Raw genomic sequence first — 9,182 nt, forward strand, 5'->3', positions numbered from 1 at the left:
CCAAGCCGTGTTCCCAGGCCCCTTCCCCGTCACCCCGGTGAGATCCCGGGAGACCTAAGCCAAGAAGCCCTGTGTGTCTGGCTTCTTTTTTAAGTCTCTGAGGCTGTCTTTATCTCCATTCAAATCCTGGGTTTGGAAACTCCTCTATCACTTCCTCGCCACGATCAGCTTCCTCCGTTAATTTAACCACAGATCAAATTAGATTTTTCTTTTAAGATAGGGGAGCTGATGTCTCATCCCCCGCCCCACCGAGCCCTGTCTTTGTCCCTAGTCCTGCCTTTTGGTTTCACCCGACCAAACTCTTCAAGATCCAGGACCAAGTTGGAGTTTTCCAGGAAGACTTTCTCAGCCACTGAGCTACGGCTCTGCCCGGCGCCTCTCTCTCCGGCCTCTGGACTCCCACAATGACAATTACCGTAGCACCTACCATTCATTGTATCCTTATTACGTCAAAGTTCTGTGCCAAGCGCTTTACGTGTGTCATCTTAGTTCATTTTCATGGCAACTCTCCAAAGTAGGTTCTATTCTTAGGCTCTTTTTCACTGACTAGGAAACGGAGGCTTACAGAGGTTAAGTAACATACCCAAGGTCACACAGGTAGGGGAGCCAGCGGGGACTCAGACGCAGGTCTGACCGCAAAGCCCTTGCTTGGAGCCACAGCAGGGCTTGCCAGGAGCCCTTGCTTTCCACCACAGGCACACAGCCTGTGCTATGTTCTCCTGTAACCTAACGGTTTCATGTGCAGTTGTCTTGTGCCCCAGTTAGTTCCAACAGGCCAGCCCCCGTGCTGGGAACACACAGGGCACACACAGTGCGTCCCTTAAACCAGCCAGGCATAGAAACATCCATTCTTCGTAAATGTAAAGGCCCTCAGAGGAAGAGCTCTAACAAGCCTAATTACCCTGACTACAACCAAACAGCCCTCGTTGTCAGAACATTCTTTCTGTCAAACCTCAAGCCCTCTGCCCCACCATAAACCAATTTCCTTTCCTTTCTGATCTGGAGCCCTAGAAAAGCGGTTGCACGTGGTGGTTCAAAGCAAGGGCGTCGGGACCTCAATCCTGGAGCTGGGCCACTCACGAGCTCTGTGACTCAGTGAGCCTGCTTCTTCATCTGTAAAGTGGGCACATAAATGCTTACCCCACTGGGTCGTTTTGAAAATTAAATCCAAGCCCCTGGATACAAAACCCTTCACAGTATGTTTGGCATATAGTAAAGACCAGCTCAATGGGGGCTATCTTTATTTAATACTGTTTATTCTCTCCCATGGTATCAAATACGAAGTCCCTCTGTGACCTGAACACAACTCTCTCCTCTCCTCCCTTGGCTCACCCTCTCTGTATGACTACACACTCTTTCGGGAACACTTCTTCCCTGTGTTCTCTTTAGGTCTTCCATTTTAGTTCTGCTCGGGACCTCTCAAACCGGGGAGTAGGCGGCCAAACATCGGGAGGAGTCTCCCCTTTGCTCTTTGGTCTTAGCGTGCCTCGATCTGGTAGGAAGAGACATGCCGGGCCCTCTCCCCACCTGTGACTTGGAAAACAGGTGCCGACAGAGCCCCGTCGAAGGCTGAAAGGGAAACGGAACCAATGACCTCTATCCAGAGAGAGGATGGATGTGATAAGGGGCTTGCCTTTGCAACAGTGGACAGATTTTTTTCTTTCAATTTCTTTCTGTGGCTGGCGCCTGGCTTGGGGTGTGGTGTGGCTCTCAGTTGCTGGGCCCTGGCACACGGGGCTGGCCACCTGCGCTGTGAGTTGGAGGAGGCTCTGGGGCTGGGGCAGGAGCGCTTGCTCTCCTTTGCCTCTCCAGGCCGCGAAGCTCGTCACTTCGCTGCCCAAGCAGAAGTTCAGGTTAGTCTTACAGCATCACACAATTACTCGGTTACATAAATCCAAGGGTGTGGTGGGAAAGTGGACCGGAGAGGCAACGGACCGGGGTAGAGAGCGGGAAGGGAAGAGAAGGCCGGGACAGCCATCCTTTCCAGGGCCGAAAACCCGGCGGAGGGGAAGCTTCGATGGAATCCGGCTGAGTCGATGACTTTCAGGAAAAGAAAAAGAAGCTTGAAGAGTGAGAGCTGCGAGGGAAGGTACATCTCACTCATAGACTCCAAGCCCGCGACTCTTGAGGGTCCTGAACGTACCTGTCTTCTTCTCCGGGCTAGTTCTTCCAGAAGGCCTTTCCTGCTCCCCACCTGGACATTCATTCATTCATTCATTCATCCATCTAGAGTCAGACGCTGTGCCAGGTGCTAGAGTTACAGCAGTGGGATAGGGCGGTTGAAGCGGTTCCTTGTCCTGGGACGGAGCCTACAGCTGTAAGGGGAGTGGGTGTTAATAGAGGACGTGCAAAAGCAAATATTTAAATTGCAGTTGCTGTAGCTGGTACCGTGGAGAATTAGAGGGGATGTGAGCCTAGACCAGGGGGCCTGGGAAGGCAGCAACGTCGAAAGCTGACTTATAAGATGAATCAGGATTGATGAGCAGGGACGATGGTCCAGGCAGAGGGAACAGCTTGTGTGTGGAGCCTGAGTCTGGTGGGCTTCCCAGAAACTTCACCAAGTACCAGGAGTGGGTGAGGGCGGAGAGCGGCTCGAAGTAATGCAGGAGAGTTTGGCAGAGGCCGGGTAACGCAGGCCAAGGTAGGACGTGGGCTTTGTTTTCCTAAGAGCAGTGGGCAGTCACCGTATTATGTAAGGCAGTGACATGATCAGACGTGTATTTTAAAAAGAGCATTCTGGAAGTGGATTGCAGCTGTCCAGACGAGCGATAATGGTCGCTGGCCCCACGGTAGCGGCAGCAGGAATGTAAAGACACGTCGAACTTCGGCTGTGGTTTGGAAGTAGAATTTGGAAATACGGTTTGATATTTCATTGCACTTGGGGGCGAGGGAGAGAAGGAGCCAAGGACAGCTTCCTGGTTTTGGCTTGGGCACTTGGGTGGCACCGTGAGCTGAGATTGGGAGGCTGGGGGAGAAGCCCTCGGATTACTTTTTTGGCAGTTCTGCATCCTCTGGCTTTTGTTGTAATGATTTCACAGCATTTGTGCTCGAACACAAAGGACAGGAGCACCGGGGCCACGGACGAGTGGCACCGCTCAGATTAGAAGTCTAGCGTTCCGAAGCCAGGCCTAGCCTCCTTCTGTGACCCCACATGGGGTTTCCATTTCATTGCTGGGGCCAGAGCGTACTGGATCTGGCCCATCTTTGTATCCACCTTGAGCTCTTGTGCCTTGTACCCCGAGGATGCTCTAAACTGAGGTCTTCTGTAGCCCCGTGTACCCGGCACTGTGCTGTAGGGAAGAGAACGTGGGGCACGGGTCCCTGCCGTCAAGAATCTTATTAGTGGCACGGTCCATGGAAAATAGGGCCTGCCAGGTAGCAGGCTGGGCCACCTCATCAAAACGGAAGACCTCAGGCCATTGGCACATGCTGGTAATTCTTCCCCCTTCGGGAAAACCACTGCAGATCACGGCAGACACACGTGTGGGTCTCTGAGAGCATCCGGTCCCCTCACACCCCAACAATTCCATCACCAGGCCGCACAGCCGGAGACCTTAGAGAGGAAGGGCCTGGCCTCTGCTCTGTGGAACCACACCCACAGGTCCAGCAGAGACCTTAGTACGTCTGCATGCAGCAAGATGAGGGGGCCAGGCAGGGTGGCGTGCTTTGTATTTCCTATATTTTTCGTGGCGAAATACGCCTTCCTTTATGCAAAGCTCCAAGGAAAATTTATTACTAAAAAAAAAAATCAGTTGGATTTTTAGCCCAGATTTGTCCTCGGTGCACGAACACGTTATGGCATGGGTTGAGAAGTCCTGCCTTCTCATCAGGAAGCTGAGTATGAGCAAGTTGGGCCTGGACAGGGGCCATTTCAGCCCAGAGCCATCAGCTTTTCCTGTCACAGTTGCTGCTGGGGCCCTTTAGCATCTCCGTTTTCTGTGGCTCCCATCTGGCTGATGGCATCATCTGGGCCTCTGACAGAATCACCTAGGAAGGGCCAGCGTCAGAGGGTCAGGTCCCAGTGGAGGCCAAAATTGGGGATCACATCTCTTCCTTATCTCATGGAAAAAGGGGACACCCTCTCTCCCAAACCGGGATCTCAGAACCACGATCACTGTCACGACTTTTTTTTTTTTTTTTTGGTTTCTTTTTTTTTTTTTCAATATATGAAATTTATTGTCAAATTGGTTTCCATACAACACCCAGTGCTCATCCCAAAAGGTGCCCTCCTCAATACCCATCTCCCACCCTCCCCTCCCTCCCACCCCCCATCAACCCTCAGTTTGTTCTCAGTTTTTAACAGTCTCTTATGCTTTGGCTCTCTCCCACTCTAACCTCTTTTTTTTTTTTTTCTCTGTCACGACTTTTTAAAAAAAAAGATTTATTTTTATTTTTCTGAACAAATGGAAAGATACCACGGTATTGAAGGGAAAACAATATAATATGTTGAGTGTGTTATGAATTCATATCGCAACAGAGCTTCACGTATTTTTAATAGATTTTGGTTTTTTGAGCAATTTTAGGTTCACAGCAAAGTTGAGTTGCAAATATCGCATTGCCAAATTCTCCTTGCCCCCCCCCCCCCCGGATACACACAGCTTCCCCCAGGGTCAACATCTTCTACCAGAGTGGTACCTTTGTTAACAATCATGACAGAAGGCTGACCCATCATTATCACCCAGAGTCCACAGTTGACATTAGGGTTTATGCTTGGTGTTGGACATTCCATGGGTTTTGACAAATGTACAATGACATGTATCCACCATTATGGTATTATACAGAGTATTCTCAATGCCCTAAACTCACCTATTTATCCCATTATATATATATATATTTAAAACGCATACGATGGCCTTGGGCTACTTGAGAGAAAATAAAACCCGATCGATATTGATTCCAAATGACCTTCTGAGCTTTGTGGCTTTTGTAAACTTAGCACTTCACGCTCTCTGTTTCTTATTGTGTGTGTGTGTTTTTTTTTTTTCCGGCGTTATTTTATACATGTATTCCCGTATATTGACATAGTTCACATGTCATTTCTAATAACATGGAATCAATTTCTAATACATGGTATAAATCATTGATAGCTCATGCTGCTCATTTGGTATTATCTTTTCCCTATATGCTCTTGCAGAAAAGGTTTAAAAGAAGATCAGGATATGATTCCAATATGTATCAATATAGTATGAATAATGACAATGCTTTTTGCAAAGATTGGCTCTCTGCATATCGGCTTTCAGTCCTGCCTCCAGCCAGGGCCATATCTAGCAGCCCCAGAGACAGAGTGTTTCATCTATCTTTTATCAATTTATTATTTTTAAAAATTTTTTAAGTTTATTTATTTTTGAGAGAGAGAGAGAGAGAGTGCATGCAGGGGAGAGGCAGAGAGAGACAGAGACACAGAATCTGAAGCAGGCTCCAGGCTCCGAGCCGTCAGCACAGAGCCGGATGCAAGGCTCGAACTCATGGACCGTGAGATCATGACCCAAGCTGAAGTCGAACGCTTAACCAACTGAGCCACCGAGGTGCCCCTCATCTTCCACTTAATCTCTGTGAAGGGAGAGGACCCCATAATGTCCTGAGACTTAATTACTACTAGGCAAGTTGAAACTAGAAAGTTCTTTCCAATGTACAACACAAATCTCCTTGAATTTAAGTTTTCCACGTTGTTCTCCACGTGGACGGTTTTTTTCACCTGTATATGGTGTCCCTGTGCACAGCAGGTGAGTGTGATCCATGATAGGAATCATTTACATGTGCTACCGTTCTGCTAGAGAATGTCATGGGCTTTTCGCGAATTGTCATCAAATCCCTAACAATCCTCGAGGTAGGCAGTACTATGGTTTCCATTTTTCAGATGAGAAGAGAGGCCAATTAACCCCAGCTTTTAAAAATTATTTCTCATTGTTGGGGTGCCTGGGTGGCTCAGTCGGTTAAGCGTCTGACTCTCGGTTTTGGCTCAGGTCATGATCTCGCGGTTTCATGAATTCAAGCCCCTCGTTGGGCTCTGTGCTGGGCAGTGTGGAGCCTGCTTGGGATTCTCTCTCTCTCTCTCTCTCTCTCTCTCTCTCTCTCTCACTCTATCTGCCCCTCGCCCACTCACATTGTCTCTGTCTCTCTCAAAATAAATAAATACACCTCAAAAAATAATAATAAAAATGATTTCTTATTATCTATGTTTCCTATTTGGAATTTCAAATTACTTCCCCCAGATTCCCCACTGGTAAGGGCTCCTGGGTGGCTCAGTCGGTTAAGCGTCCGACTTCGTTCAGCTCAGGTCATGATCTCACGGCTCGTGGGTTCGAGCCCCACGTCGGGCTCTGTGCTGACAGCTCGGAGCCTGGAGCCTGCTTTGCATCCTGTGTCTCCCTCTCTCTCTGCCCCTCCCCACTCATCCTCTGTCTCTCTGTCTCTCAAAAATAAATACACATTAAAAAAAAAATCAAATACCCCACTGATTAAAAGTAAGTGGTAACAAGCTGTGAGGCTTTGCACAGATTGTTTACCGTGAACCTGGGATCTTCGGATTCATCTTCTAATTTAATTTTTCTAGTATCTCTGGGAGGCAGTTATTATTACTCATTTAATAGGTGATGAAATTGAAACTCAGGGGAGTGAATACACTTGCCCAAGTTCACGCCAGAAAGGAGGGGGGGCTAGACCTAGGATCCACGTCTAAATCCAAGGTCTTGGGCTCTAGGCTCCACCTCCTGTCCTTGCTAAATGTATCTGTATCAACTACACAGTGTTTGGTTTTTTTTTTTTTAAAAAACCTTTTTGCTGCCTTTTGGAAGTTGGAGGCCTAAAAGCCTCTCTCTGTGTGTGTGGTTGCCCTGATGGCCTTGAACAGTCAGAGGAGACCAGAGCAGCTTTTAAACCCTAGACCTTGGGTGAGGTGGGAGTGGGGGGAACTGGTCAGGGCCATCAGGGTGAGGGCAGAGGGGCAGGAATCCGGTTCCCACAGCCCATTCAGAACCCCCATATCATTCCTGCCAATAACAGAAGGGAGCCCATCAAAGGGCTTGTGGTGGCAACAGAGAAGGACAGAAAGCGGGAACTGTCCCTTGGTAGTGAGTGGGTTTGCAGTTTGAGCCCATCCCAGTTTCCCAGATTGGGGGTGGGGGGATCCTGGCTTTGGTGTTTGTTGGGCCTGAATTTGAAATCTTGGCCCTCCCATCTACTGGCTGTGTGAAACTGGGCTGGAGATAACCCTGCCCGCACAGAGTCTGCTCCCTCCCATGTCAAGTGGGGATCGTCATTGAGATGTGATGTGGTGGGCAACTAGCCCAGTGCCTGCCCCAGATGGAGTCCAGTACAACTCCTTTTTTCTCTCCTTCTTTTGCCGCCTTGTAACACTCTCAGGTCACCTCCGCTGCTTCCTGTCCCTTGCTGTCCCTCAGACCCCCCAGCTCCAACACTGTTACCCTAGGGCTCCTGAGCTCTCCTGGAGAAGGAGATGGGAGCCAAGAAACCTAAGCCAAACCCTGGCTTCCTGTTCCAGGAGGCAGAGCCCTGGCCACTCCCTGCCTCTGCCAGGACCCTCCTCCTGTTCCCCCCCTCCCCTTTGTCCAGCTCCCCACCATTAGCAATGGCTCACAGATCAAAGGATACCCCAGTAGGGATCCTAAACCACAGATAGCTTCAGGGTCCAGAACTCTGGAAATTAGAAGCAAATGTGTGTGTGTATTTGTACTTTTCTGGAATTAGAATCCTCAGGGATCCCTGAACTCTCTGGATAGATTTGGAGTGGGAGAGGGACTCTGGGGCTTCTTCTGCGTGTTCTAGAACTTTTCTTAGCAACTTGCAACTTGTGTAGTAAGAGTCTGGTCCCGTCCTCACTGGGCAAGGGAGTGAACCAGGGATGAAAGGCCCATCTCTTCCCTGAGGGAGGGAATTCCTAGGGGAAGGCAGACCTTTGGCTTTGACCCTACAGAACCATTCACAGTCTCTTCCTATTTGGCTCATTGATTCATTCATTCATTCCACCACTTAGCATTTACCGTTACCTGTTATATGCTTGGCTTTGCCCTAATATTGGACACATAGACATCAGACCACTGTTATTTAAAATGTGGTCCTACAGACCCTCCTCATTAGAATCCCATGGTGCTTGTTAAAAATACAGATCCCTGCACCTCAACCACCGAGGGCATTGCCTGGGATTATGCATTTTAAACAGGCTTCCTGGGCTCATTAAACAAGTTGAGAGCCATTGCTAGAGCCTGGCATCTTTCATAGCCCTTGGCATTGGTCCCCATAAAGTCACTCAAAGAGTGTTGGTTGGCCTGAGAACATGGTCCCAACCCTCCCTCTTCCTTCATTCCCCTTGCCCCTCTTCCCCTGCTGCAGGGGAGAGAGAGGGAAGAGCGGCCGGCCCTATCCGCCCACCACAGCCGCAGAACCAGGGGTGTAGTCTCAGGCAGATTGTGAACCCCAAGGGCAGAGATCTTGTCTCAGCCTGCACGGCTCCGTCCTCACTGGGCAAAGATCTGATAGTACCAATTAACGTCAACAAGGCTTCCTCGCCGCCTGGGCCTGTCCTGAGGCTTTGTTAATTAATACCTCTATGGTCCCCTGGGTCCCTGGAATGAGAGGTTTGGGAGTCCTGGAGAAACCGACTGGTTTCATCCAAAAGGATCTTTCTTCCCCAGCATGAATACGGAGACTGGGGCTGGCATCGGCGGTGGCATGGGAAGTGGGATCTAGAACAGTAACAGCTAACATGTACTACACTCACTACACGGCAGACGCTGGCCCAGATGCTTTAAATATGGCATCCCACTTAATACCCACTTGTACCCCAGGAGACAGGAACTTTACAGAGGGGCACCCTGAGATTGGTCCGGGCTTCTGTCCAAGGTCCACCTCTAGTGTGGCAGAATGCAGGACTGCAGCCGGGCCATCTGACTCCAAAGTCTAGGCACCTGCTCCTGCTCTCCAGGGCCGTCTGGACTTACACCCCCTGGGCCCCCACCCCAGCCACGGCCTCTTGCCCAGGGCCAGGTGTTCACTCTCTACTGGGTCCCACAGAGGGGCGGGCAGAGGGAGATGTCCATGCTGCCTCAGCGCTTGGATCCCTCTCTCCCAGCTGTGACTTTGGACCTGATCTTGGGCTCCCTGTTCCCGCAAAGGGCGGGCCACAGGGGGGGTGGGGTAGGGCAGGGACTAGCCCTTCCCCTCTT

Source organism: Panthera pardus, unplaced genomic scaffold (assembly GCF_024362965.1).
Source record: "Panthera pardus isolate Hobbes unplaced genomic scaffold, ASM2436296v1 HiC_scaffold_12, whole genome shotgun sequence".
Lineage (NCBI taxonomy): Eukaryota > Metazoa > Chordata > Mammalia > Carnivora > Felidae > Panthera > Panthera pardus.